The sequence below is a fragment of the Lissotriton vulgaris genome, chromosome 10 (assembly GCF_964263255.1).
Source record: "Lissotriton vulgaris chromosome 10, aLisVul1.2, whole genome shotgun sequence".
NCBI classification, from domain to species: Eukaryota; Metazoa; Chordata; class Amphibia; order Caudata; family Salamandridae; genus Lissotriton; species Lissotriton vulgaris.
Genome location: NC_141698.1, coordinates 127,156,361 through 127,184,167, shown reverse-complemented (window position 1 = coordinate 127,184,167; position 27,807 = coordinate 127,156,361). Strand labels below are relative to the sequence as shown.

At 41.5% G+C, this 27,807-nt stretch overlaps 1 protein-coding gene across 1 annotated transcript in view; it reads left to right on the top strand.

The window, feature by feature from the left end:
• The window catches only part of SDK1 (sidekick cell adhesion molecule 1), a 1,937,536-nt gene that overhangs the window by 936,688 nt on the left and 973,041 nt on the right, over positions 1–27,807 (top strand). The gene's annotated exons all lie outside the window — the stretch shown is intronic.

Here is a 27,807-nt window from a genome sequence, read left to right as displayed (position 1 = left end):
TGCTGTCCCTCAAGAGACAATAAAATGCAATTTTATGATATTCAAGAATCAATACTGAATGTCAGTGCAGCAGTACTGTATCATGTTGCTAGTTTGAACTTTAAAACCAGACTTTGGCCTCAACGTATACTGATTCTCTTGCTTTTTTCTGCTTCAGGGAATGTACCTCCCTTGTTTTTGATGTTTGTTATTCGAATTTGCCTGAACAGATCTGATTTCAACCTTAGAACGCTAGGCTTCTCACTTTTGTCTTACCTTCCAGCTAAGGCCTTTTAAGAAATTAAAAATATATATTTTTGCATTGCAAGTCACCACTTAATGTTTTGTGAGCGAAAGGTATAATAGTAAATTACTAACAAACTAAGGAGATATAGATTTATGGTTATGATCATTAATTTCACTCATTATTTTAAATGTACATTATAAATGGGATGAAGTATCCCCTGCTGTACTTTATAAGAATATTACAAGTTACTGAGAAGTTCTGTGATCATATAGAGGAACAAAGTCAAAGAAAGATTACCTTTATAAAGTCATAGAACTTGGAGGTGGCTTGTAACATCCTTTTAATGTGCGACAGAGAATTTTTTTGTCCTTATGTTACATGGGCACACCATCGCCCTTCCCACATACCCCTTAAATGCTGGTGTCTTGCTTTCATATGTCGATTGCAGATCAGAAGAATGAAAGCAAAATCTGTATTGGCCTTGATTCCCAAATTTCGCTGAGTGCTGTGTCACTTCCGTTTACCTTGAACACCAACCTCACCTTGAAGGAACAAATTGCTTAACCCTTTCGCTGCGGCGGCTATTCCGCCGCAGCGCTATCAGGGCGGGGCGGCCGCGCGGCGGCCGCATGCTGGTGACAGAACCGCTCCATCACCAGCCGCGGTTGAGCTGTGCTCGTGACGGAGCGGTTCCGTCATGGCCCGCCCCGCTCAATAGAACGCGCCGCGCAGGCGCGGCGGCCGGGCCATGGCGGAACCGCTCCGTCATCAGCACAGCCCAACTGCAGCTGATGACGGAGCGGTTCCGTCATCAGCATGGACGGAGTTAAAAAAGAAAATGGCCTGGTATCAGTTTTCTCTTAGAGTTACTGTTCAAGCCCTCATACTCTTGCATCAGGATGATGGTAATGTCCCGCTTCATAGTCTTTCAGACTCCACACTGCACCCACTCAGGGCCTCCTACATTTCACAGCACGTCTCATCCAGAACCTGAAGAAATAGGATCACACCATCACAACCTGATGGAACCCCATTGCCTATCCTGCTTCAAATTGAATTAACAGTCCACAAATCAGCGACCTCTCCTCTCATTCAATAACGGTATGCTTGCCTTTGACCCTGTACAGCTCTCCGCTGCCTGTTGAGTATGTTTGTGCTACAGGAACGCCATATATATATATATATATATATATATATATATATATATATATATATATATATATATATATATATATATATATATATATATATATATATATATATATATATATATATATATATATATATATATATATATATATATATATATATATATATATATATATATATATATATATATATGCACACAATTCTCCCTTGACAGGAAGAAGAACGGGACGAACTCACGTATTTAAGAGTATGTTGCTGTTTTTATTTCATTTTTACCCCTTCAGATAGCATTATGCAGAAAAAGACAACACTGATCAACGCGTTTCGGGAGCACCACTCCCTTGCTCACGATCACCTGATCACAGGAAGTCAGTTCTTTTAAAGGCACATTTTAGCTTTTCCTGTTTGATGTGCACCTTGTCTCTAAGCATTCTGGAGGTTGTAGTTTTAATTAAAAAATGTAGGTCTTTGCCTTTAAACATTGTTCCTTGATGTTTTTGTAAACTTTGCTTATTTTCAACATTGTTCCAATTATTTATCATAGTCCAACAATTCTCCATTTCACTCTTCAGTTCCACTTTTATTTTTATGTATATATATATATATATATATGTAGATATCTCAGCAGTGCTCCTCTACCATGTACTGGAAAGAAATTTCAGCCACTCCAACAGCTTGTATTTCAGAAGTGATGATCAAGACTGAAGGAGGTCGAAACGCGTCTGTTTTGTTTGCTGAAATAAAAAAAAAATCTGAAATTCGAGCTGTTGGTGTGACTGAAGTTTCTTTCCAGCACACGGGAGAGGAGCATTGCTGCAATATTGAGCGGTGGCTGATTCAGCGGTGGCGACCGCTGAACCAACCCCGACTCGCGAGTTATCCTGATTACGCATCTTCGTTTGATATATATATATAGCCGGCCCATGCCACTGGACACACCAGACATTACCTTGTGCATGGCAATGACAGACGTGGTGCAGCAGATCAGCCGCGGAAGGCACACACATGAACAAGTTGACCACAGTGACAGGTCTTTCATCATAGCAGCACCTGCTCAAGGTATCATTAATGCAGTCCTACAATGAAGTGCCCACTAGCCGTCAGCAGGACTTTTCCATAAAGAGGAGTAGGTGATAAAGTGGAACAGAGTGCTCATGAAAGCAGCAAGGCCAGAGGTACTGGGAGTCAGACAGACAAAGTAGAGATATGAAATGGCAGCACCGAGGTGGAGTGAGGGCCAGGAGACCAGGGCATGGAGTTCAAGTGGAAAAGGAAAGCATAGGGACAATGGCACAAAAGATGAGAAAGAAAGAGAGACGATTGCAGCTTGACAGGGAGTGGAACTGAGCTCTTCCCAACCTAGGGCAACATTTGTGAATCAAGTTCTGCTACATTAGTCTACCATGGTCCTGGCTTATAGTGACGGTGTCTTCCTGTGTATGTTGCATGGTCCATGCAGCTGGTCAATAGAGATGCCACTGCTGGCCTCCCCAGGAGACAGGAACTTTTTGGCAGGATGCCTCTGCAAGCAACAGCAGGGAATCAGGCTCGCTAGACCCAACTGGTAAACTGGCTGTGTCAGTTCCTATCAACATGTAGCTATGAAAGCTGGTTGGCACGGCTAGAGAAAAACGGCGCTCGCACAGTGGAACCACGCCTCCATTGCAGGGCTACCTCTCATTGCTGAGGGCTGGTTGGGTTCCGTTTCTGACATTGACATGACATTGGAGACCCAATGCTGCGCTCGCAGTGCTGATGCAAAAGCGTCCTAGATCTCAAAATAGCCACTGCCTACAGGATGCCCCGGTGGTCTCTTAGAAGAACGTTTTTTTCTGAGAGGAGAAAAAAGGGCGCTGGTTGAATAACACAGGTTGTTTTTTTAATCTCACCTTTGGCATTTGACCAAATATGAAGCCTCTGTAGTCCAATGGCGCTAGGTAAATAACTGATTGCAACACGTCCACTTCTGGAAAAGAATGACAACTATAAACTATAGAACACTATAAAATAACTCTGTTGTTACATGCCAATTTCCCCTTCAAGTTTTTGTTTCTGTAATCTGATTTAAACCAGATCCACATAATATACCGTTTAAAATGCCGCTGTTACAATAAAATAATAGTTCTGCAAAGCGCTCCCCAAAGTTTTGGAGCCTGGCCTACGTTTCGTGAAATGCCAAACAACAAACAAGCAAACATTCTTATATTTCTAAAAAGACTGATTACATTTTTTAAAACAGTCCTGTAATATTGAAGTATATGGAATGGGCTTCCTTTAGTAGAAAAGTGTGCCTGTTTCAAAGCGCTAGGACGCCTGCATTAGCCTACTGCGAATTTTGCAAGTCATCTTTAAATAAAAACTTCACTGCTAAAGTAATAAGAGTGTTTTCAAAGACAACCTCTTCCCGAAACTGATCTGTCAGGGACGAGAACAATAAAACCCCAGCTGGGAGTTTCTCCCTCAGTGCACTCCTTGGATTCCTATTAGAACCGCTGTGCCAGATTCCTACGGGTTGCAAGAGCTGAGCGTGACCCAAAAACAGGTCATGCCATTGTGTTCAGAGGGACAGAACAAAAAAGAAGAAAAACACAACCTAGGATCAAGAAACCGAAAGAGTTGAAGTAAATCCTTGCATGAGAACACAGTTGCATGCAGGCGGATCCTCACAAAAGACCTTTTCTTGTTTTGACGTTTACAGGCGCTTTGCCATAAGAACCATATTTCCACACACATTTATTTACATTCTAAAGTGATTTCATAACCTTTGGCATAAGGAATGTCACATGGCTTTGTGAATGTTTTTGTGCGCCAACAAGGATAGTTTCTGAACTTTACCCTCAACATGGTTCATAAGGTCCCAAGTGGTTTGTTTAGTGGTACTTCCAAACGCCCTATATAACTGTGTTGGTGACACTGTTCATCCGCTGACTCTTTCGTTAACGAATTTAAATCCATATACTTGGAAACTCGAACAAGGAACCACACACACTTTACTTTTCCTTGCACAGTAAACAAAGGAAACCAGGTACAGCAAAGAATGGGAATTATAGAACTATACGAAATTCTCCTAGAGCCAAACTGTGACATGCATCAACAAAACGTTTTGCGATTCCTTATTAGCGATTTTTAAGGGATCGCAAATAAGGAATCGCAAAACGGGATGCATCAATTTATTCACATCATTTTTGCGAATCGGTAAAAATCGCAATTTTTACCGAATCGCAAATATTATGCGAATTCTAATTTGCGATTTCGCAATTCCCATTGATTCCTATGGGCCAAAAGGCCCATAGGAATCAATGGGAAGGCATTGACATTTTGCGAATTGCAATTAGCGATTCGCAAAATGTTAATGCATTCCATGGGTGCAGGGGGGGTCCAAAGGACCCCCCCTTGCACCCCTGAAATGTATTTTAAAGTGCATGTTTCACACACACATGTCCTAAGGACATGTGTGTCTGTAACATGACAGTGTTTAAAATGCTAATTTGAGCATTTTAATAATTTTTCGCAAATTACCACGAGGTTCACCCTCGTGGTAATTTGCAACCCCTAATTGCGAATTCGCAATTTTAAAAGGTTTCTTGCATTGCATTTAAGGAATCGCAAAATGCGATTCCTTAAATGCAATCGCAATTTGAGAATTCGCAAATATTTGCGAATTCTTAAATTGCGAGGGCCTTGAACCTTCATGCATTCCAAAAGAGGATTTTGCGTTCGCAAACGGCCGATTTTTGCGATTCGCACCGTTTGCGATCGCAAAATCCTTCGATGCATGTACCTGAGAGTGTTTTCCCCAGTCTGTATTCTAACCTGGCTTCAGAACTTCCTCCTTAGAGGGCCATATGTATGAACACTTTTTCCCATAGACACAGAATGGATAAAACCCTTTGATACATCTGGCGCTCACATTCTCGGGCACCATTCACCAACTTAAAGGCATGTTCATCCCATCGTCATATACACAGCTTTCCAGTACTTGTTTTATACCAGTCCAAGTTGATGGCTCTGGAAAGATGTTCTATTAGATGGAACACTTTCATAGTTACCACTGGCCCATTCTTAGTTCCAATCAGCACCTAACCTTACTGATTGGTTGATTGTAGGTTTGGACATGTCATTCTTCCATTGGTTTCCGGGTGATACAAAGACAGCGCATAATTCAACTTTTTACAAGCTGTCCTTTAAGCATTCTGGATATCAGTTGTACTCCAATAATATTCATGTGGTTTATCTGGAAACCTCTCTCGTTGGGGCACTTGCCCCTAGGGTTTCACACATTTTTAATTTGATCCTGAATAGTGATCACCAAGAAAAAGTTCCCTCCAGCTTATCTTCTGTTCAAAGAGCTGACATTATGCTGACCTCCGTTCTTCCACTGTCCTTTGGCCCGGGTACAGATTCAAGAGGAGCTGTCGTAAATCAGATCGTTCTCTCCCTGGACATATTCCAAGCATACATCCTTACATGATGCTTTTCATCAGCCTGCCCAGCCTTGACTGCAGGTATCCTCCCACATCCATTGCTTGACATGCATTATGTCCAAGTGACTAACTTTCCTCTAACCCCTAAGTACAACACCGTTCTTGCCCTATAGAAAGGTACCACCATACTTTTAATTTGCCGCCCAAAAATTCTGGGCCTCCTCCAGCACCCATCCTCTTAGGCCACATTTCCTCCCATACTTTCTTAAAATCTGATAACCAGAAATTTCAGTCTTCTTTTCCCACCTTTGATTTTTGTACAAGAAAAAAACATTTACCTCTCCTTTCGCCAAACATTCATCTTCTTCCTGTAACACCTCAAATAACCACAGCATGGACAACACAGTTTGCTGGCTATTTCTTCTATATTGCGCGTAAACAAACATTTGTTTAATACTGTCCCTTAGAAAAAGATTCTCCTGGATGTCACATTCAGATAGTTGGTGGTAAAGATCGTTAACAAATACTTATGATGTCCCCTGACAACAAATTTGCTAATCCGTGGGAATTTTTTTCACCATGCAAACTGCTGTAAATGCCTACTTCTTCATCACAGAATATCTTGTTGCTGGTTCCTTAAGTAACTGATGGCAAACTCAATCAGCCAGAATTTCATCAAGGTAAGTAAATATAGATTGTTTTATATCTGCTATTCTTAACTCCATTTATAAGGTTCCAAGTACTGTGAGAGCACACATACGCACACACACACGTGTGTGTTGTGTGTGTATTACAAAAGGCTGTTAAACCACTGGCTGTTTTGTTCATGTTCCAAGGTTAGACAGAGGTGAATCTACTCTGTTGTCTTGAATGCAACACTTAGAGGAGGAAGCCATTTTGTAGCCTTTACTGGCTTGATGTCCTTCCTACACTTTTCTTTCAGATTTTAGGAGACTGCCACATAGAGTGTTCCAAAAGTACTTTGCACTTTACTCACTGCTTGAAAATGAATCTTTATTAGGATCATCTTATGAGAAAAATCCATAGAGACAACCTAGGTCGTGGGGGTAAGACTTGTGATCACCTTTCAACCTCTCATAAGTTCATATTCACCTGTAATATTACATCATTACTATTAGGGTTGTGACCAGTGTCTAGATTGGCTCGCGTAGGCCACATTCAAAGAGAGGCTTCCTTGTTAGTAAATTTTTCTGTTACTTCTAAGCAACATTGTATTTAAACCTCTGTTCAGTGGAACATGCCCCTAGCACATTTATGGGCATGCCCTCGTGCCCTCCAAGCACTAAGTAAATGTTATTACATATTACCATTCTTGCCCCAAAATATTCTTCACTGGCTCTTCAGAGAATTGTGTGTGTGTGTGTGTATGTGAGAGAGAGTGTGTGTGTAGCACCAGAGGCCATAAACATGTGAAATGCTTCTGTTCATGGAAATATTGCTCTAGGGTCCTCATTTTGCTCTCCTCCTACCATTACTGATTATCTCCCTCTTCCACCAAATCAGATACACATTGCATTCTTTCTCCGGCACCACTCGGACAACACAATAGATGCTCTCTTTATCTTTTCTGTCAGGCATTCATTTGTTTACACCAATGGTAAAGGCCCAAACATGTATCTATTCTGTCCATTTTGTTCTCAAGCCTCCCATGTCATGCCTGAAACTCCTTGCCTACCCTGTGACACTTTCCTATCGAGCCGCGTCAACCTCACCGTTACAGTCCTACCTTTTCAGCTTACCCAAGTCACTTAAATAACATTGGGTGTGTTCCACTTCCTTCGTCGTGGTTAAATGTTCATGAAGTGACAAATCACCTTTAAGCAATATATTCTACTGCACTTTACTAATGGAACAGTAAAACATAAATTGGCCCCTAATCCTCTTATTGTCCTTTCACCGAGCGACGTGTTGCCAATAAGAATTTCATAGCAGGTGTGCAATCCTCAGGGCTCACTCTTTGCTTTTTAATAAGGCATTCTGGAGTGATACATTTCTTAAGCAATATTCATCTTGGTGATAAAATGCTTGTTAAAATAACCAAGTTTAGCTTCAAGCTCATTCTGGGCTCCCTTCTGTAAAGCCTCCTCACCTAATTATAGATGGTGCTCTTACACTAACATTTACGTTTAACCTATCCCAACTCTTACCCTAAATTTATCTTCATTTTCACTTTAACCATAACCCTAAACCTAACTCTAGCCCAAAGTCTAACACTATGCCTAACCTGAATCATAGATCTACACCTAACCCCTACGGCTACCTTTGTCCTCCCTCTAACCTTTACCAAAAACAAGCGGTTCATACCCATTTGACTTCTGTGGACAGACCAGTGAATGACTACTATATGCCACAGACTCTTACATAAGAAATGTCAATGATTTGAACTTCTAAGGAATAAACAAAACTACAGAAATAGGTATAAATAGAAACATATACGTGATTTAGAAAATATTTGATTTAAATCACAAAAAGATTAACAGAATTCTGAATTTTAATGGGAAAGTTGCAGTGTTTCGAAATTTGGTTTTAATTCTACAAAAATAAAAAATATGCTATGGACTAGTATATTGTTTTGTCTTTTTTGCTCCTAAAGCAGGGTGTATTTTTGTTGGAACACATGAAGGTTGCTTCAGAAGAGGCCACCAGTTGTCCGTTTTCCAGTTTGCTGAATTTGTTACTGATCCCACGAATCGAGTTAAGGATAACAACATAATTCCCAGCCTTCAATTTCAAATTTCTTCGCAAGTTTTATAAATGTATGTTTTAGATGTCTTGGATGTATATATATTTTATTAATCTGCGAATATTCGTTAATTTTTAAAGAGTCTCAGACCTCAAGTTAAGAACCCCACGTCCTAAACTTTACCCTAGAGGTAAACCTGACTCCACTTCATATTCTCACCCTAACTCATACTCTTTTCCTCACTGAACTAGTCTTACTAAAACCTTTTAATTAAAATATATATTTTCTTTTCAATCTTTCTTTGCTTCTGTTCATTTTTTTTAAATGGCTTCTAATTTTTGTAGTTTCAAACTGCACATTTTGAACTTTTGTAATTTCTATTTCATGCAAACTTTTAACCAAATACTTTGCCAGGGTACATAGGAAGCAGCACACAAAACCTATAATGTAAGAGGGATAGATCTTCCTACTTCTCGCAGCACTGTCTCTGGAGCTCCTGTTTCAAACTTGTATTTGCTTGTGGGCTGGTGTTAGTCATCAGTAAACAATTCACTTGACACGGACCGCTGACTGCAAGTGTTTTAATGGTGTCATATGTCAGAGATAGATACTCCATATGGAGTATGTGTGGCTACCATCCAGCATCAGCTTCTGCCTGGCACCTTGCTTCCTTGTGGCCACAGGATGGATCAGTGAACAAAACACGTGCTTTTGACATGTGCTGACCTTCGGGATACAAGTAGGCTTGGGCGAAATTGAGTTTTTAAAGCTATTTTTAAATGCTAAAATATAGCACTATATGATGGATTTGCGTCATTTTTTTACACACATTTTTTACAGCTCTAGTAAATAATTTGAGTATGTGCAAGGCGAACTCAGGATTCCACCCTTCCTGAGTCAGTAGATTCAATACTATTAACCTGGGCAATAATAACTCATTCACAGTGCTTAAAAACTTCAAAAGTGAGGTAAAAAAGTGCTTAATTTGTGACGTGGTAGCAGTTAAGGGTATTGGTGCTTAATTTTTTTTTTTTTTGAAACTTTGGCCCGCATCAAAAATGCCAAAGGCATAAACGGGAGAAAAAAACAGCAGAAAAGCATAGTCAAAGGGGGAAAGCAGGTGTGAAAAAACCCACAATAGTGAAATGAAATATTAGAAGTTTAGGGTTCTAAAGAAACGAGTTTAAAAAAAATATGTATTTAAATCGCGTAGCTGATTCCATGGAAGCGCCCCTGCACTGGCAGCAGAAAGCTGTAAAGACCCAAACCACACGCAGTAAACAAGTAACGAGTCCGCAAAAGTGGGTGGTTAAAAAATTGTAAAAGGCAGCCTCTGCAGGTAAGAGTGGTGGGGGCTGGCTGGGGGGGGGGGGGGGGGGATTTCGAGGAACGACCACAAGGGGAAATGAAATACAGCGTCAGATTGGTAACGCGGGCATTCGGGCAATGCCCGAGCGGCCGGTGTCCGAGTCCCTGCTGTGGGCTGCTTTTTTGAGCAGTCTGGGGGCCGATTTGGGCGCTGTCTCTATTGTTCGAACAGCCAGCGGCCCAGTGGGTGTCTGGGTGGCCTTTCTATAGGCAGATGTGCGCTTGTTACCTCCTGTTTAGCAAAAGGCAGAGGTATAACTCCCTTTGTCTTGCTGACAGGCCCATTAATGTGTGCACATACTGAGCGGGGGCAGGGGGCCTGAGTAGAAGTGGCCTCACTTGTTTCCAGGTGTATTTCAGCAGTGTAAACTAACGTGTACATTTTTATATATATATATATATATATATATATATATATAGATATAGATATATAGATAGATATCTTTTTTTATTACAGATTAAGCACTTATGAAGCACTATACAAAATAAGTTATGTATGGCTGTTACTGGAAAAGATAGGGGCAAAGTTTCCATGCATCCACGCAGACATAAACACAGTACGCCACAGTTCGCAGTAGAGGCGCACCATTGAATATCCTTGTCGATATTTTTGCAATTTCCCCTTTTAATACCATTGCACTTTTCCTTCCATTACAAATATTTAGACACATAATCTCTGAATAAGTAGAGCCCGGTTAGTTCCTCAGGGTGAGTCATCCAAATAGTTTATTACCTTCATTCGCGGCATCCACATTTTCACGAAAATAACCTTTGGAGCGCCTCGTAATGCAGATTGCCCGCGTGCTGGGCAGCACTGCGCGCGCGGGAGTCATTCCAGGAACTGCTTAACATTCCTCAGTCGTCGACAGAGCTAATTTAACAGTAGGACTAGCATGTCTTTGGGAGCTGAACCTTTGCGATTAGCATAATATCCATGTAAATGTCACACCAAATGCCCTATACAATATAATATAAACTTACTCGCCACTGTGAACTTTGGTGTCATGCAAAACAAATTGCTAAGAAAAGGAGAATGGACTCTTGGGGGTTCTTGCAGGTTTATTTGTTCTGCAGTGTTATTGTTCACTGTGGAAGTGAATGTTCTAATGAAATGCGGCTTATTTTGTGGGCGGTTGCTTTAAAATCTGCCTTAGAGTTGGTATATGTTGAGGTATAATGTTGTAAACGTGCCCTGCTCGCTTGGTACAACCCTGTGTCACATCAGGACACACAGGATGCCGTTGCCAATGACAGTACCTACTCAACTACTAACCAGCACACTGCTACAAGGGTTACAATTCAGCCTTTTCCAGGCCCCAAAGCTATAAAAATAGTTTGGGCTGCAGGTATTAGTTGTTTTCAATGCATACTGAATTAATAAATAATTGCTGTTCTGCATATCTCTAAATTATACAAGCAGCGCCACCATGTGGCAGCTGTCATAAGTGCCAATGTCACCAATTAAGTGCTGGTGCCAGCACAGGAAACCACCTGCTTAAATTAAACACTGGTGCTGTCTATCCGTTGATGCGACTTGGGCAGTCTGGCTCTCCCAGCAGGGGAATTTCATAAAGATAAAGCACAGTCAGTCGAAACAGTCAATGTGACTTGAACCCCGTTGTTAAAGAATGGTTGAATATTATGGTTCATTTAAATGCCTGCATTTAGTTGCATGGTATATGTTGTAAAGTATACAATTGTGGCTGGGGTATACTTTCATCAAGACCTTTTGAGTGACCATGGACAACGAAGTAGATGCTTTAGTTGTCTTTCCCACACTTTTGCAGCCAAGATATTGAGAACCACATGGTGGTAAATTAATTTTCAGCTTAATGTTGTGTTGACCCTTCTTGGGATCTTTTCTCAATCTGTCAGCAACGATTAGCAGTGGAGAGGCATGTCTACTGTCCAAGACATATTGTGTAATTTACAAGGTCACATAAACCACAACTGCGCTTGGTCTGCAAGCTTGACACCAGCAACTAAAGCCTATTTTAGCATTCCTGCAAGCATATTTGAAAGCAAAACATTTTGGTCTCTCTGTATGAAGACAACCCTTACTGCTATGGTTTTAATACTCAAAGTCCTCTCTGCAGGTATATTTATATGTGGCATGCGCTTGCGGTGAGCATGTTGCCATCTGTTGATGGTGGCAGATTGAAAGGAGTTCAGAGCCTGCCTAGAGAACAGCTGTTGTGGTGTATTCCAGAGATTCCTAGCAAATGGACCAAGACATTTAACACCCTCTTACAGCTATTTAAAGAAGAAGTCATCTCGTGAATAAAGGACCCCAAAGACAGATGTGCAACACACAGGAGACAGAGCTGAATGAAATACAGCTGTTCTTCAAGATTTTATATGATGAAGAGACAAAGATGACAGGACTCTTGTCCCAGGAAACATAGAGCAGAAAACTAGAGAAGAGTGATGACTTTTAGGACCGGTACAGGAGAGTGCCTTCAACTTATAAGAAGATGTGGAAACATTACATAAAGAATTTAGTACAAAGTCTGTTCCACAGAAGATCAAGACTTTCCAGTTGAAATGGATAGAGAACACAGAAGTGCAAGGAAGCTAAAGCAAGGCACCACTTGGCGAAAACGCCATCATTTCAGCTGAAGGTGAAAGCTGTTCGAGAAGCCACAAAACAAGAGTATGTGTGTTGTGTGGGGAGTTCTCATAAGATCTAGTTTCCCTTTTCACAAATTGAAATGATACGGTAAAGGGAATGGCAAAATTTGTAGTGGAAGTGAACAAAAGAAAAAACGTGTTATAGGGGTATATTTCTTCTTGCCTTGTATTTTATGTTAAGAGTCATTCCTTTAAAGTCAGCAGTCCACAGATTGCCCTAATGGACTTGGTCATGATACTGTGCAAGATGACGTCAAGTTGGTGCAGTATAGGAAAGAAGGAAGAGTGAACCAGAGAATGATGTTGACAAATGAGCTGAATATTTTGAGCTTAACTTGGGTGGTGACCTCTGTGGTTATTGGATTAAAGCGTAGTCATTAGAATTGATGGTTGTAGATAAGGTAAGGAGAGCACATACACGCAGAGTCCGGGGAGCTGCTTCACGCCATGGTTCTCAGCTTTAAAAAAAGACTCTCTTCAGCAGTTCCCTACGGGTTTACCTTGAAGTTGTGGGCTGCCAGAACCCCTTTCAGAGGGTCCCAGGGTAAGTCGGGGTAACAGGGCACAACCATGGCGGTTGTGGCTTTTTACTCCTGATGTCCAGGGGCTCTGCCTTACAAAGTCCTTGAGTAACTGGGCAAAGTACTATCCCTTCAGATTTTCACTCCTAGGCCATACCCTGTTTACATTATGTTAAACAGGAATTGACTATCCTGGGGAGGCCAGAGTTATTTCTCCACCTCTGTTAACATTAAGGCTGACACTACCTGGGTACAAGAAGCATTTCTTGCTAGGAAAACGTGACTTAGAGAGGTTAAGGAATTAGCCAAAACCTCAGTAAGGGAGTATAGACCTCTGCATACCACCCCCAATATGGAGCCATATCTATCTTGGGTGAATGCCACCTGGGACAGAGTTCTTTTAACCAGATTTAGACTTGGAATCATAAGGTGGCATGTGATTTTTCCTTTGGGCCAGTTTGACCCCAATAAGGTGTTAATCTGTCCCTGTGACGAGTCTTCACCCCAGAGTTTGCTTCGTTTTATCATTTTCTTTGTAAATTCTATCTGGTACTCTCCATAAGGTTTTTAATACCTTTAATTCGAGCCTGTGGTATCGGGAGATGCGCCGATGCCCTGCCATATTTGCAACGGGTAACTTCTCCCACACTTTGTATCTATATTTGTTCCTTCTTAAAGGGTGCTTTTGCCAGGAGAAAACAGATGTTGTTTTAATAGTTCGATCCTGCCTGTTTGATCTGTTTATACGATGACTGTGGGGCACTGTGCCTCATGGCAGGATTTTCTTTTAACTTGTTTGAGGCGGACTCTGATTGTGTTTTTATTGATTATTCTATTTGCTGCTAAAAGATTTGTTTTATTAAGGTGATCATGAGATGAGTTTTTAATAATGTATTTTATGTTTGTAATATGCTTTTATGGCTGTGCTACACCGCCGTAATAAAGTTTATCTGATCTGATCAGTGAAAGTGCCGGTTAAGCAGTCCAAGGCTCTTCAGAGGAAAGTACGTGAAGGGTATGCGAGGGCTCATAACTCAGAGTACCCCCCCAGTGAGATGATTGTGCGGTCCAGTATTGATCTTTAGTGTATAAAGCAGTATTTTTGTATCCACCCCAAACACAGCAAACTAAATAACCCACACACGTAGTCTCCCAAGTCTAGGGGGAAACATCCTTTACAACGTAACTGGTACAACACAGTACCTTTACGACGCAGCTTTAACAACGAAGTCGTTACAACGACTTTCGCTGGAGGGCACTCTAGGATAGGGGATAGTTTAATTTACTATCCAACACCTTCCCTACTATCCACGGGGACTGGTGTTGGAATAGTAAATTAAACTATTCACTATCAGCGCCCCCCCCAACGCAAGTCGTTGTAACGACTTGCGTTGTTGAAACTACGTCGTAAAGGGACGCGTTGTAACGGTACGCGTTGTACCGTCATACATCCAGTCTAGGGCCCTGGCTCTGGTCTGGGCAGTGCTCCAACCCGCAGGTCCTCTTGCTTCTCACTCTCCTCCTCCTCTATGGATTTTTCATTCTTGCAGGTGACCCCAAGTGCTAACTGCCTCAAAGTCTGGCTGTGGCCTTGAAATTTTCTTTGCTCTACGGGCAGTTAACCGCCAAGCTTGAACAAGTCTCACATGGGCATACAGCCTGTGCTTTCAGCTTATCACACCTGCAGACTTCAGAAGAGTCCAGGAGCCAGGGTGCTTCTGTGCCCCGCTATCCACACTGATCAGCTTGCACCATGCCCCTCCCGCGGATTGGCGGAACCAGTGATCGGTGAGGGATGTAAACTGCAATATCTTTTGGATGCGCTCCTTCTTCGCCGTTCCTGCTGGTAAGATGGTGAAGCAGCAGGCAACTTTTCGGCTTGTTCCTGATCCTCTCTGCTGGTCACGAACACTTGCCCCCTCCTGGCATGCGGAGGTAACAGATATTGGGGCCTTTCCCAATCAGGTCAGAAACTCTGTACGACATCCCCAACAGTCTCAGTGGCTCCCTTTTGGCACACGGTGGTCGCAGACACGAGCGATGGCCCACAGCATCAGTTGCACGGAAGATGGCCATAGTCTTAGTTGCAATGGCAATGGTCCCAACAGTCTTAGTGACCCTCCTCCTGGCACACAGGGGTCACAGACCCATCTAATGGCCTGACAAGATCAGTGCTACCGGGCGACGGCCTGTAACTTCATGATAGTCCTGACAGGGGTTGCAGACTTCCGCAAGAGAGCGGACAGCTATGGATTAGTAAGAGGTGTACCAATAGAAAGATAAATGGATAAAGGGTGTATATAGATGGTGTGAAACATTTAGTGGCATTCAAGCCTTGAGTGAAGTCATAACTGTTTTTAGGTGTCCATACATTGATCATGGCAGCAGATCACATAGTGATCTGACAAGGTAACTAAGGTTATGACACTGAATGTAAGGGGCATAAATGCCAACAAAGAGAAAGACGATCTGACACTATCCGGTGGACAAAGCTATAAATATACTGTCCATACAGAAAATGTACCTGCACTCTGAAATAAGGGATGGATTTCAGCACAAAATATAGTTTTCAATTATTATTACGCTACATCAGGCACAAAATATTCAGCTGAAAACTCAGATGAATTTAGATTATGGTCGATCAAAGGAAAACTAGATGAAAAGAATGTACCTGTAATCTCAGTGTAGAGCACCATTTCCCTACAGGAATCATTTCTGCAAAAGAATTTGCAGATGAGGCCATCACCCAAGCAGAAAGTTTCAATGTTGTGTAAGACTTTGAATGGAATAGGTCGAAAGGTGTGTTTGTAACAACAACACAGCTTCTAGATTTCTGAAAAAAATGCAGGACTCGGGTATCCTAGGGAACCCTTCACCCACAAAGAATAGATTATGTATTTTACTCTGATGTGCACCACGTGTTCACAAACATAGATGGCATATGGATCAGTGCTCAACTCATAAGCATTTTTGAAGGTATCAATGGTATAGTATTACCATTGTGGACAAAGCCCTAGTGCATATTGCATCAGAAACACACATGAGGAATAGAGGCCCAAGAAAGGGGAGATTCAGAGAACAACCATTCAAAGAATATGATTGTAAGGAAGAGATCGAAATACAAATAGACAACTATCTTGAACAGCAAGATAAAGAAAATAGTGTACGTTATCTTTTGTGACTGTCTGGAAGTAGTGGTTAGCGGGAAATGCCTGGCCCTGTTCCCTGACTTCACAGGCTGACAACAGCTACTCTACTGCAAGATTTAAGGAAACAGCAGAGACCCTAAAGCAAGTGCTGAAGATTAAAGATCAAAACCATTCACTGGATGTTGAGAGCTGAATAAGCAGTATGACACTTCAGACATTGATTTTATGAAAACGGCAATAAGGCTGACAAACTGCTGGCTGAGAGTGAAAGCCCCAGAGCAATTCACAAACAAAATCAAGGACCACTCATGCCAGAGATAGATGAAAGAAGACAGTGCAATAAAGGAATGTAGACACAAAATAATGTTTTAAGTGCTAGCAAGTAATTTGATGTTGCTGTCCCTGTGGCATGACTCGGATCAGGCAGGATTCTTCCTAGGAAGACAGACATTTGGTGAATTTCTACAATTAATGCACCTATTAGAGAAAGTAGGGAGAATACATAACACACAGTCTTACTCTCGCCCAATTCCTTGTCAACAAGACCCTTCAACCAGGATTGAAGCGCATTGACACAGATCTGGACAATGTACTCCAATAAAATCCCCGATCAATGATGCGCCCTATTTCCTCTTACAAAGTCAATTTACCCAAAGACCATAATACCAGAGTTAATTCCAGTACAAAGGAAGTACATTTGGATGTGAGAGACTTTACTTTCAGATGATGCTGTGGTTCCTCTGATTGATCCAGAATGTGTTCAGCTTTGATGCCGAAACTGCTGGCATTTAACCCGTTTACTGTGGCTGAATGTCCGCCGCGGTGCGGGCGTTCTAAAGGGTGTGTCGGCCAACGGTCGTGCGCAGCACCAGGGAGGGAGTGCTTACGTCGGCCGTCGGCCGACGCAAGCGCAGAAGGGGTTAAGAAAGTGTCAGGATTTCAACCCTGCCAAGCCGGAATACTGTCCCTGAAACTTAATCCGGAAATGCTAAATACATTTCTCCCTGTTCCTGAGCAAAAAAGTAAGATAAATCCTTCCGCACCAAAGCCAATAACTCATCCAAGCAACTAGTAAAGCAGACTAGCCTCTACCAATATATTAAATCAGGGAAACCCTCAACAAAGGAAAGGAATAAGCTAGGTGTCTTGTGCCTGGGAAAGATGGAAGTGAAAAAAAAATACTATTCCCAATTTGTTGCATATGTTAGATGTTTTACCAACAAACCGAGTTTTCTATCTTAATAGGCTCTAAATAGTGCTGTTTACTTATGTATGCCGGGCGAGAAAAGCATTGTATAAAACAAACTTTTATTTATCCCGAAATTTAACAGGGGTGTTCCACTACCATAGTTTTTATTTTACTCCAGAGTGGGACAGCCTAGATAAGGCCACCTGAAAAACGGGGTCCACATAGGAATTGATGTGTGACAATGGTGGGGCTTGATATTGTTACACAAAACAAACAGGCCATATGAATTAAGTAAGTCATAGAAACAGTACTGAAATGGACAGAAAAGCAACTAAGTACTTTACGTCCACATTCTCAGGCCCGAGCACTCCTCCACCTCAATAAATTCTCTTAAGGGATGAATGCTTGGCATCTGGCAGGTTGGCTAGTATGGAGGTTCTTTGCATTGTCAAGAAACTTGAACAATATTTAGCAAGGTAACAAAAAAAACCATAGGGTAGAAGGAGGGGCGAGTATAAGATAATTCCACGAAGACACAGGGTAAAGCACCCAGAGACACATAAGACTCCTAATAGAAACTTGGCTTTGTTTGGGCGACTGACTACCTTTCACAAAAGTTCCAAACATCTGCCAACATAAAACTAACCTATAAGGGCAACAGCCTCCCAAGTGTTTTGGAATACAAGGGCCGCTTGAAGGCAGTTCTGGCTACAGAGGTGCAGTGCAAAGATTAGACCGGCTCTGTAAAGATATAACAGACCTATACAAAACAATAGATAAGCTAAAATTGACGGATAAGTACTACACCCTTGCAAAATTAAAACCAACATTTCCAGAGAGTATGGAAAAATCCTGGAAGGGTTTTGAGAAAAAAAGCAGGGGCGGAATACACTTATGATGAGCAGGTGTTAGACATATGGTCTACTGGAGAGTGGTCTTGAGTGCTCTTCACAGGTGTGCCTGGATATCTATCCCCATAAACCCAAAATATTTGACTCTAATATATGACCCAATCAGACATGTAACATTACATACATGCTGCTAATAGTGCACGCTGGACATTGCGAGTACTGAAGTAGGGCTGTCTCAACTAGAAGAACATGTACAACATGAATTGCACCCAAGACCTCTTTAATTGCCTGTATGGCGAGTGGCGACACCGTGACGATGAGTGAAGAAAAATGGTAGGCTTTCTAGTGAGATCAAGATTGCAGCGGCTTGAGTCATACTACGTATTATCTTGATTTAGAACTTTAGTTGAAATATTTCCAAAGGAGCCTGCAGGCGAAGAGTTCGAGGATGAGAAGGGGTGGTCTTAGGGCAAGCAGTTGAAGGAAGGTACTTGTGTTTTCAAAAATACAAAATAAAAAGTTTTTAGTATCTTTTTGTGACCGAGTGTGGCAAGGTAAGACCAGAATCATGTGGCTGTGTGCTTGCCTTTGATTCTTCCTGCCTTTCCAAAGAGTTCATCAGTCTTTTGTTGACTGACACATCCAGAGCAAGACTTGTTCTATTTTTGCTCTCTTGTAGAATAGGACTTTTCAGTTAGTCACAATATAATTGTATGCAAACTGGCTTCTATTTCAATGAGACATTTGAAATTACAAACATTTTCCCTGGTTCTTGGTGTTGAATTTATCACTTATTTTAACTTTCCTAGCTTTATGGAACTTCCATCAAAGACTGCTGACAAATGCCAGGAGAGGAGATGCAGAGGTCAGACGCGCTGCAGTGTTTGATAGATGGCTACATCTCTTAAGGCAGCTTGCATGTGTCTCTATACGAGGTGTGTCCTTGCTTGAACAGTAGGTCACATGGCTGGCTTGTTAAACTGGATTATAATTATGCAAAGTAATGGTAAGCATAAATTACACAGAATTGTTAGATTGGTCTGGCGAACAATGTGGTAAAGTATACTTGACCTGAGGTTGATCACACGTCCTATTCATCAGGGGATTTTATTTCATGGAAATTGAACGGGGAAACACTTTTAGTAAGTAGAGCCTGCAGTTTTAAATGGCTCTAACAATTGGCTAAGTGGACTTTACTCTTAAAACTATTGACTGCTCTAGTGGCAGCCCTCCTAATCCTCCTCTCGCTGTTAGAATGTGTTTGTACTTTTCGGATAATAGATGGAACCCCTTTGTTAATTGGGCAGTAATTGAATTGAGTGCATCTAATCAATGTTTATAGGACCACAGGAATCCATTACAGAAAGCCGTCTTATCAATGGCTCTGTCGACTTGAATCTATTGTGTACAGAGAAGGACAGAGGTAACCCCACCGAGCAGCAGATGAAACCTGCAGAGTTCGCCCTGATTAATTTAGACGAGAAACACAGTTACATTGATTAAAGTTCTACTTTTTTTCGTTGGACTGATATATGTATCTTTGAGATGGTCTCCTACCTGTCAGGTGCAGATTTTTCTCCTCCAACTCTTGGGACTTTTATATTTATCAATGTTAGTGTGAAAGCATTTTGATTTCTAAACATAATAATCAATGGCATACGCACTAGGTTTGGCATTTTTATGGTGTACTGTCCATAGTATACACCCCGCACAAATGCCAAAGGTGTTGGCTTTGCCTGTGCTTGTTTGTGTCCAGGGGAGTGAGCGCTGACAAAAGCTGCTGAAACAGGTGCAGCAGAAAATAAAGCAACTTTTTTCTGTACCATTTAGTTTTCAGAGGCATTTGTTAGAGCTTGAATGATTTCTGATAAAAAATAGTCCCTCATACATTTCCTTAGAGGCAGAAGGACACACCCTTACAGCCAATGGAAAAACAGTGAGAATAAAAATGCACCTTTGGGCTTAACAAAGATGTGATCAATAAAGTCTCATGGTAGTGGCTGAAAGATCTGGAGTAAAATAAGCCAGTGGTTGACCCAATGCCCGTCAAGTAAGCGTAGAATATAATCTGTTTTCAATGAATGGGCAAGTACCATGCACAAGAAACCTAACAAGCATTGGCAAAACAATGGGTATGGCTTTGGCTGGTGTGCCTTGGGGCAATTCTTGTTTTGTCACGGTTTTTGCAAAACTTTGTTTGGGGATATGCTGTGCACTCATTAATCAAATAAAATAATGATCATTTGCTATAAGCAAAAACAGTTTTAGGTCTAAAAAAAACAAACATTACTATAGTACTCCGGGCACTGAAGGGAACTACTTTGTGTATGGATGCCTTTCTTGTGAAGGGGTAGCATGTCTTATTCCAGGTGAAGTTAGCCGATGGTTGAAGTCGGCTGACACATCACCCCTTAATGCGTACTGGAGTGGATGGAAGAAAAATGTGAATGACATCCAATGGAGTGGATGGAAGAAAAATGTGAATGACATCCAACCACAGACTAATGGATGAAGTCTGGTGGAAACCCCTATAAGTAACTGTTATACACATTATTTTAATAAAATCTAAAAGTCTAGGTTAACACAGACCTAAAAAGTTAATAAGCCTGGCATTGGCTGCAAGCCTCTTGCATTTGAAAAAGAAAGAAAGCAAGGGAGAAGGGAAGAAAAAGGCAAGAAAGAGAAAGAAGGAATGAAAGTGCATAAGAAGGAGAGAAAGAGGGGAACGAAAGAAAGAAGGCAAAAGAGAAACAAAAAGAGTAAAAACAGGATAACAATACAGAACAGTTTCCAATGAGCACTATTTGGTATGCTGTGAAATAGCAGCAGTCATAAAAGCAAAACAGTCCCAAACACATTTAACCCCTTCGATGCTCATGATGAGCTCAGCTCGTCATGAGGCACAGTGCTCGTGTGCTCATGACGAGCTGAGCTCGTCATGACCACACCCATTTCTATTATGGTCCAGCACAGCAGGGGAATATCTTAAGCAGCCAAGGTGTTAAAACAGCATTGACAGGAGATGGGATCTGTAAACATGGGATATGCCTTAGAAGGGTCCTGCTACCACACCAGGCTCTAAACACAAAGGCAACACTAAGGTAGTTATAAAGTAACTATAGAAACACTGGCAGTGAAGGGAACTAGCTTGCATGGTGCTCTGCTCCTTGTGAGAGAGCATAATGCAGTCACTCAAAGTGACGTTAACCAGTGGCATACGTAGTGCGACCCTCTGCCCCATGCTGTATGCTGTGGTGGGCGAAAACAGATCAATGGATGAAGAGAGGTGACTGAAAGTCCCAGGATGTAAGTATATTTTACATATTTTAGTAAGATAAGCAAATCTCAAATAATGCCAGACCCAAAAATGCACCACATATTCCTAACATGGAATTCCACATACAGCAAAAAAGCAAGAAAGAAATCTTACCTATACACTGGTTTAAATAGAGCGTATAGTTTAATTGCAAAGTTTGTACTCCTTGCTAAAGCACCCTCCACACATTCATAGTGCCCTGTCTGTATATCTGTGTGTGTGTATATATATATATATATATATGTACACACACACACACAATTTTTCTGATTACATAATAAAGAGTGAGGCTTCAATATGGTATGTTGTTGGTTGCATTAACCTCTTGCGTGCTGATGACGAGCTCAGCTCGTCATGCAGCACGGTGGCGCTGTGCTGATGACGAGCTCAGATCGTCATGACTTCCGCGGAACGCCCACGCGGGGATAATTACCCCGCTTTGCTGAGCGTTCCATTGAGCGGGCGTGGCCATGACGAGCTCAGCTAGTCATCAGCACAGCGCCATCGTGCTGCATGACGAGCTAAGCTCATCATCAGCAGCGCCACGCGCGGCCGCCCTCCCCCCTGCGCTGCGGGGGAATTAGCCCAGCGGCGATGGGGTTACGCGATACATTGATATTGCCTTAATAAGTAGAACAGTAAGATTTGCCTTTTAATGAAACTACTAATGAATGCTCCTTTTGTAGTATTTCTTAACAATTGCTCAGTGTAAGGAAGGCTTCACATCCTGGTAGTACCGTGTTGTGCATGTTGGAGGCCTACTTCGGGTCTCATCCTTTGCTAAGTCAGGAGTAGAATGAGAGTTTGATCAAGAGACATAACACATACTCACAGTTTCACTAAAGTATCCTAAAGAGCTATTGATAAAAAATGTAAGTGACAAAGGTGACATCACCATTATTATCCTATATAACGGTGATCCTCAACTTTTTGACTTCTGTGGACCCACACTGAATCGCTACTGGAAGCCCGGACACTTATGTAAGCAGTTTCGGAGATTTGAACCTCAAAACAATACACAAAAATAAAGACCCAGATATACATCAAACAAACACACAAATTATGAAATAGTTAACCAAAAAAATACGCAAAATTCAACATTTTAATGGGAAAGTTGGAGCTTTTCTAAATATAGTTTTAGTTCTAAAACACAAAGCGATAACACTTTGTCTTTTTTGCTCCTAATACAGGCTCTGTTTTTGTTGGCGCATACCAGTGCTTTTATTGAGGCCACTCCAAATCAAGATAAGGATAGTAACTTAATGTATGGCCTCCAATTTCAAATTCCTTCCCATTTATACATCGTTTTAAAGTTTTCAATTTAGCTTTTTCCTGCATATATACTTTGTTAATCTGCTAATATTATTTCATTTTCTAAACTCTTTGGCCTCCTGAGTAGGCACCGGTTAGGAGCCACTGACACATATCTTCTCAAGCAGTGCTTTGAATGGGCCGTTATTGCCCGGCAGGAAGTACCAGTGCTTAATTTGAGCCGGGGATTTTCGGTGCTAAGCACCAACACTTAATTGGTTTCCGGTGCTCGGCACTGGTACCTAATTGTCAACAACATACTTTCAACAGTCCACCACATTGTGGCGCTGCTCATCTAATTTAGTGATGAGCAGAAAAACAGTAGTTTATGAACACAATATACATTAAAATTGCTAATACCTGCCTCCCCAGCCATTCCTTTAGCATTGGGGACCTGGAATAATCTGAACGGTCGCATTTACATGCAAGAGAGATGGTTAGTAGTTGTTTTGGCAGCGAAGACAAGGGCTTAACCTCTTGGTCACAGCCCTGGCACTTAATATTTTACAAATTAAGCACTGGGGAGTACCAACACTTTTTTATTTTGAGAGGGAGTGTACTGGAACTTCTCAAGAGCCACATAATACTTTTAATCGGAGAGTACTGGCACTTCTCAGAAACAAGCAGGTACTCTGCTCCAGAATACCTGCACTTCTATTTCTCCATTTCAAGCACTGTTCTCAAGCATGCTGTTTTGGACATGAGTACAACAACCTGATGAAAAATACGCTGAAACAAGTATGTGGTACCAGACAATGAAAGTAAAAAAACAGGACTTGTTTCTTCAACTGGATAAAGCATGTCGGCAGACTTTGAGCACACAGTGCATGTTTGAACAATCTGCCTGTTTTTCCGCTCTGCCATGCATTATGAAGGTTTAACCCATGTTTAACAACCGAGTCTTTTTAGTCTGGGACTAGATGTCATAGAACTGTCTTAATTTTCAGTTCATACGTTTTCAGGGGTCAGTGATGAACAGTGCTTCCTCTTTTCTCCGTCCCTTTTCTCCAAACCATGACATCTGTCTTTTTTTAAGCTTCAAGCGGTAAAATAAAGTAATGTACTTCAGCCAAAGTAAAAATCAGCGGGTGAATCTCAGCACACAAAATATTCAAATTACAGCACAAAAATTCATGACTATTCGAACTAAGGGGCATATTATCAAGGGCTTTATCTTTGGCTTTTTTGGCTTTAAAAGCCAAAGAATCGGAGATAAAAAATATTGCCCTATCAACAACATGGTGCTAACATGCAAAACCGCATGTTAGCACCCTTTTCCACTACGCTTCCCTTTGCATCTCTATGAGATGCAAAGTGGGCGTTCCAGAGCAAAATAATAGGACAAATGTCGCTATGCGACTTTTCTCCTAATATCAAACTGCATGCTAACCCTGTTAGAGACAAAAAAAGTAGTGCTAACCACGGTTAACACTGCTTTTTACGTCTGCTAATTTTCAGACTTAGCCATGTAATCCAATGGGAGGTGGATTACATGGCTAAGTCCACCATGGGCTATCAACAAGGATAACTTTATCCTTGTAGTTTTGTCGCTCCATTACCAGCGATAACCTCCCAAAATGCCGCTATTGCTGGATTTTTTTATCTCCTAGGTGGTTAGCTTTGTTAATAATGCGATAACCAGGTGAAATTATCCAGCGACAGCGGGCGTTAACAAAATTAACACTAAGTGCCTTTAGCGTTCATTTTCCCTGTTCCTTGTTAATATGCCCCTCAGTGTTCTCTTTTTATCCATAATTAACTCATGTCTATCGAGGATTCCCCCATTAACGAGGATCTGGGATGGTTTCTGCCATCCGGTTATCCTGAGTGATATTTACAGACTTTCAAAACTGCAGCCAGATGTGCCACCCCTGCCTTTGAAATCCCCTTGCATCCCACTAGTTAATACTCTGCTCTTGATAGTCACTGGCCCTGAGAATTTCCTACTATTTGGCAAATGCACCATTCAAATGTAGGCTAACACACTGAGATTCCTTTAGATAACTGTAGAAGTACAAATTACCCCCGAGAAAGGCATAATGTAACTAAAAGCTAAATGTTCACTTACTCTCACTGGTATATCATGTTTTTTGTGAAGCTATGCCCCGGTCATTTTTTTCAAGGTAGGAGGTTGTTGAAGAGTCATCTGTTCAATTGCAAGCTGACTATTACTACTCTGTTAGATTATTACCAGGACCACCAGAATTGTGCGGTAGGGAAGGCCCAAGTGGTGCGGCAGGGTTGAATAAATCGATCAAATTATCCTTTATTTGGGTTTGTATTTGTACTTTTATGGCCCTGGTGCCCGAAATAAAGCTATTTTGAGTAAATTATGCGGAAAGAAAAGGCAAATTATGTAGCACATTTTGTGATAGTATTATTTAATTCTTTTGCCATTTTGCACTTCTTAACACTGCCTGGTCATTGGTTGCTCCTCGTTAGTACCAGTTAAACACAGAATTAGGTGACCAGTCAAGCTCTCAATTTCACTGCACTGCAACACTTATTGCTGTTTTTTAGTAACTTTTGAACTGTTTTATCTAAAAAAGTTTTGCGAGGTAAAATCTGCAGATTTTGCAGCATTTGGTGGATTATGTGACAGATTTGGCAAATCTACACTTATGCGAAAGACGCCGTGGCCGCACGATCGCTTAATTCCAGTGCTGTGATTATTACTCTACCTAAACCAAAAAGGCTTTGCATTGATTGATTATATGTACAGGTCTGAACTAGTCATACATATGGATGCAAATCGTGAGTTACTGGCCGACAGCCTTCCGGCACGGAACGGTACTGCAAACTGGCAGCCGAACCGTTTGCGCTGCAGGGGGTGATAGGAATTCCACACCTTTGCCTTGTATTAGATAAATGTATAATTGCAGACCTTTTGCCACCATTCTGTATGTATTTAATGTAGCCTGACTTTTTGACGGAGAGTGCATAGGGTTACGTTATGTTGTCAGCTTTTTATAGGGGCTTCGGTCATAACTGTAGCACTTTCTTGATGTCTGATTCTTTTTTCGTATGGTATGTGTTTTCCTTTGATGGGTTAGGTGTAGTGGTTTGATTAACACTATCACTGCTGCAGCAATTCCCCCTCTGTGCTGCAGATCCTCCTTTCCCATTGTTCGTGACGAGCTGAGCTCGTCATGAGCATCAAAGGGGTTAATAGAGATTTGTTCAGTGTCTAGTCAGCTAATTACTCAAATTGGTCAATGAGAATATAAAAGGAGTTTGATTTAGATGAATCTCGTTGTAATGCATGGGTTATGAATGGGAGTGCTAAATGACTTTGCTGTTTTTGTTGTAGTGGGAGGTCAGTGCGCCACTGCAAGGTCTGAAGAAGCTTTGTAGACTGCCATTGCTAAAGACCGCATCACCAAAAGATGCAGCATGCACGACACCACCCTCATTCAGGACAGCAGTGATTATTTAAATTAGGGTCTGTGGTGAAAGCCACAAGTCTATAAAATCTAAGTAATATATTATGGGCCTTATGAAGTTTTCTGGCAAAGCCAAGGTAGCAACTGTGCTTAATTTGAGCCTGTGGTTTCCGGTGCTCAGTACTGGCACTTAATCATCAACACCAGCGCTTTTCATGAGCACCAGTTAAGGACACATTCATTTACATGGAGATTAAGTGATGTGCCCAGAATCACAGGATGTTGAGTCGACACAGAGACTCGATCCTGGTTCGCCTTCTCCAAAGTCGGCATCTGTGGCCATTACGCCACATCCTCTCCCCACTTTCATGGTTGATAGTTAGCTCTGTTTTAGGCAGATCTACCAGGAGAAATGGGATGGTGCAAGCTGCCTCTCGACGAGAGCCCCAGCACTTATATTTTTTACAAATTAACCACTGGGTAGCAGAATTAGTGAGCTGCAGCAAATCTATCTGCAGCTTCAGAATAGCAACTCACATGTGACGAGCTGCAACTAAACTGTTACACTTACACAAACTGCCATAGCTAAATTTCAGTTTCACAGCACGCGTTCCAACAATAGTCTGGAAAAGCAAACTGGCAACAATACGTATGGACTCAATGGATTAATATTAAAAAGGAAGCACGGATGGCCTCCAGTATCATTATATACAAAAGCCAAATACGGGAAACTGTGTCAAGAACACGTAAGTGTGGACCATATGGCAATTTCCAGGAGCCATGAAAAGCTGATGCAAAATTTGGGTGGTTGTAGGAAGCTGGATCTCCCACTGTTGTAGCTGCTGGTCACTATGGCTCCTTGGACTATTCAATGTCTTTACAATAGCGCATTGTGTGGGATTGCCTACTAAGAGGGTGTGTTACGGCAATGTTTGTGTTCAGTATTTAGGATATACTGACGAGTAACCAGTAGGTGGATACAGAAAGCTAAAATAGCTATAAGATGATTCTGAACATGTTTCTGTTAGTGGTGATAAGGGCGAGGCCTACTTGAATGAGGGTTATCAAGAGCTGCAATTGTGAGACTTGATTAAATAAAGACGTTGCCCATCCGCACATGGGCGGGTAGTCTAGTCTGTATGTGTTGGACCTGCGTAAACACATGTATGTGATTGAGATGTGGGGAGAGATTGTCCGGAAGAGATCAGGTCTCTTGGTAACGAGAGGGAGCTCCGTCAGCTGTATGAAGGGGAGAGACTAGCAGTGCCCTCAGACTCGCACACTTGACTTGTCGGGAGGTCAACGATCACTTTACATCTTGTACATTTGCAAGTTTTCTTTCTGTTTCTATCTCCTCCATGTGTGACTTTACATCTTGTACATTTGCAATTTTTTCTGTTTATATCTTTTATGTAACGCATGTAATCCTAAGTCCTTATGTTTTGCAACTGGTTCTTATGTAAAGCGCTCTGACACCTTCGGGTAAAGTTTGCGCTATATAAAATCTCATTAAATAAAAAAATGTGACAAACTCAAATCAGCGCATTTTATCAACATTGTTGCATATTAAAAAAAAGTGTAAAAA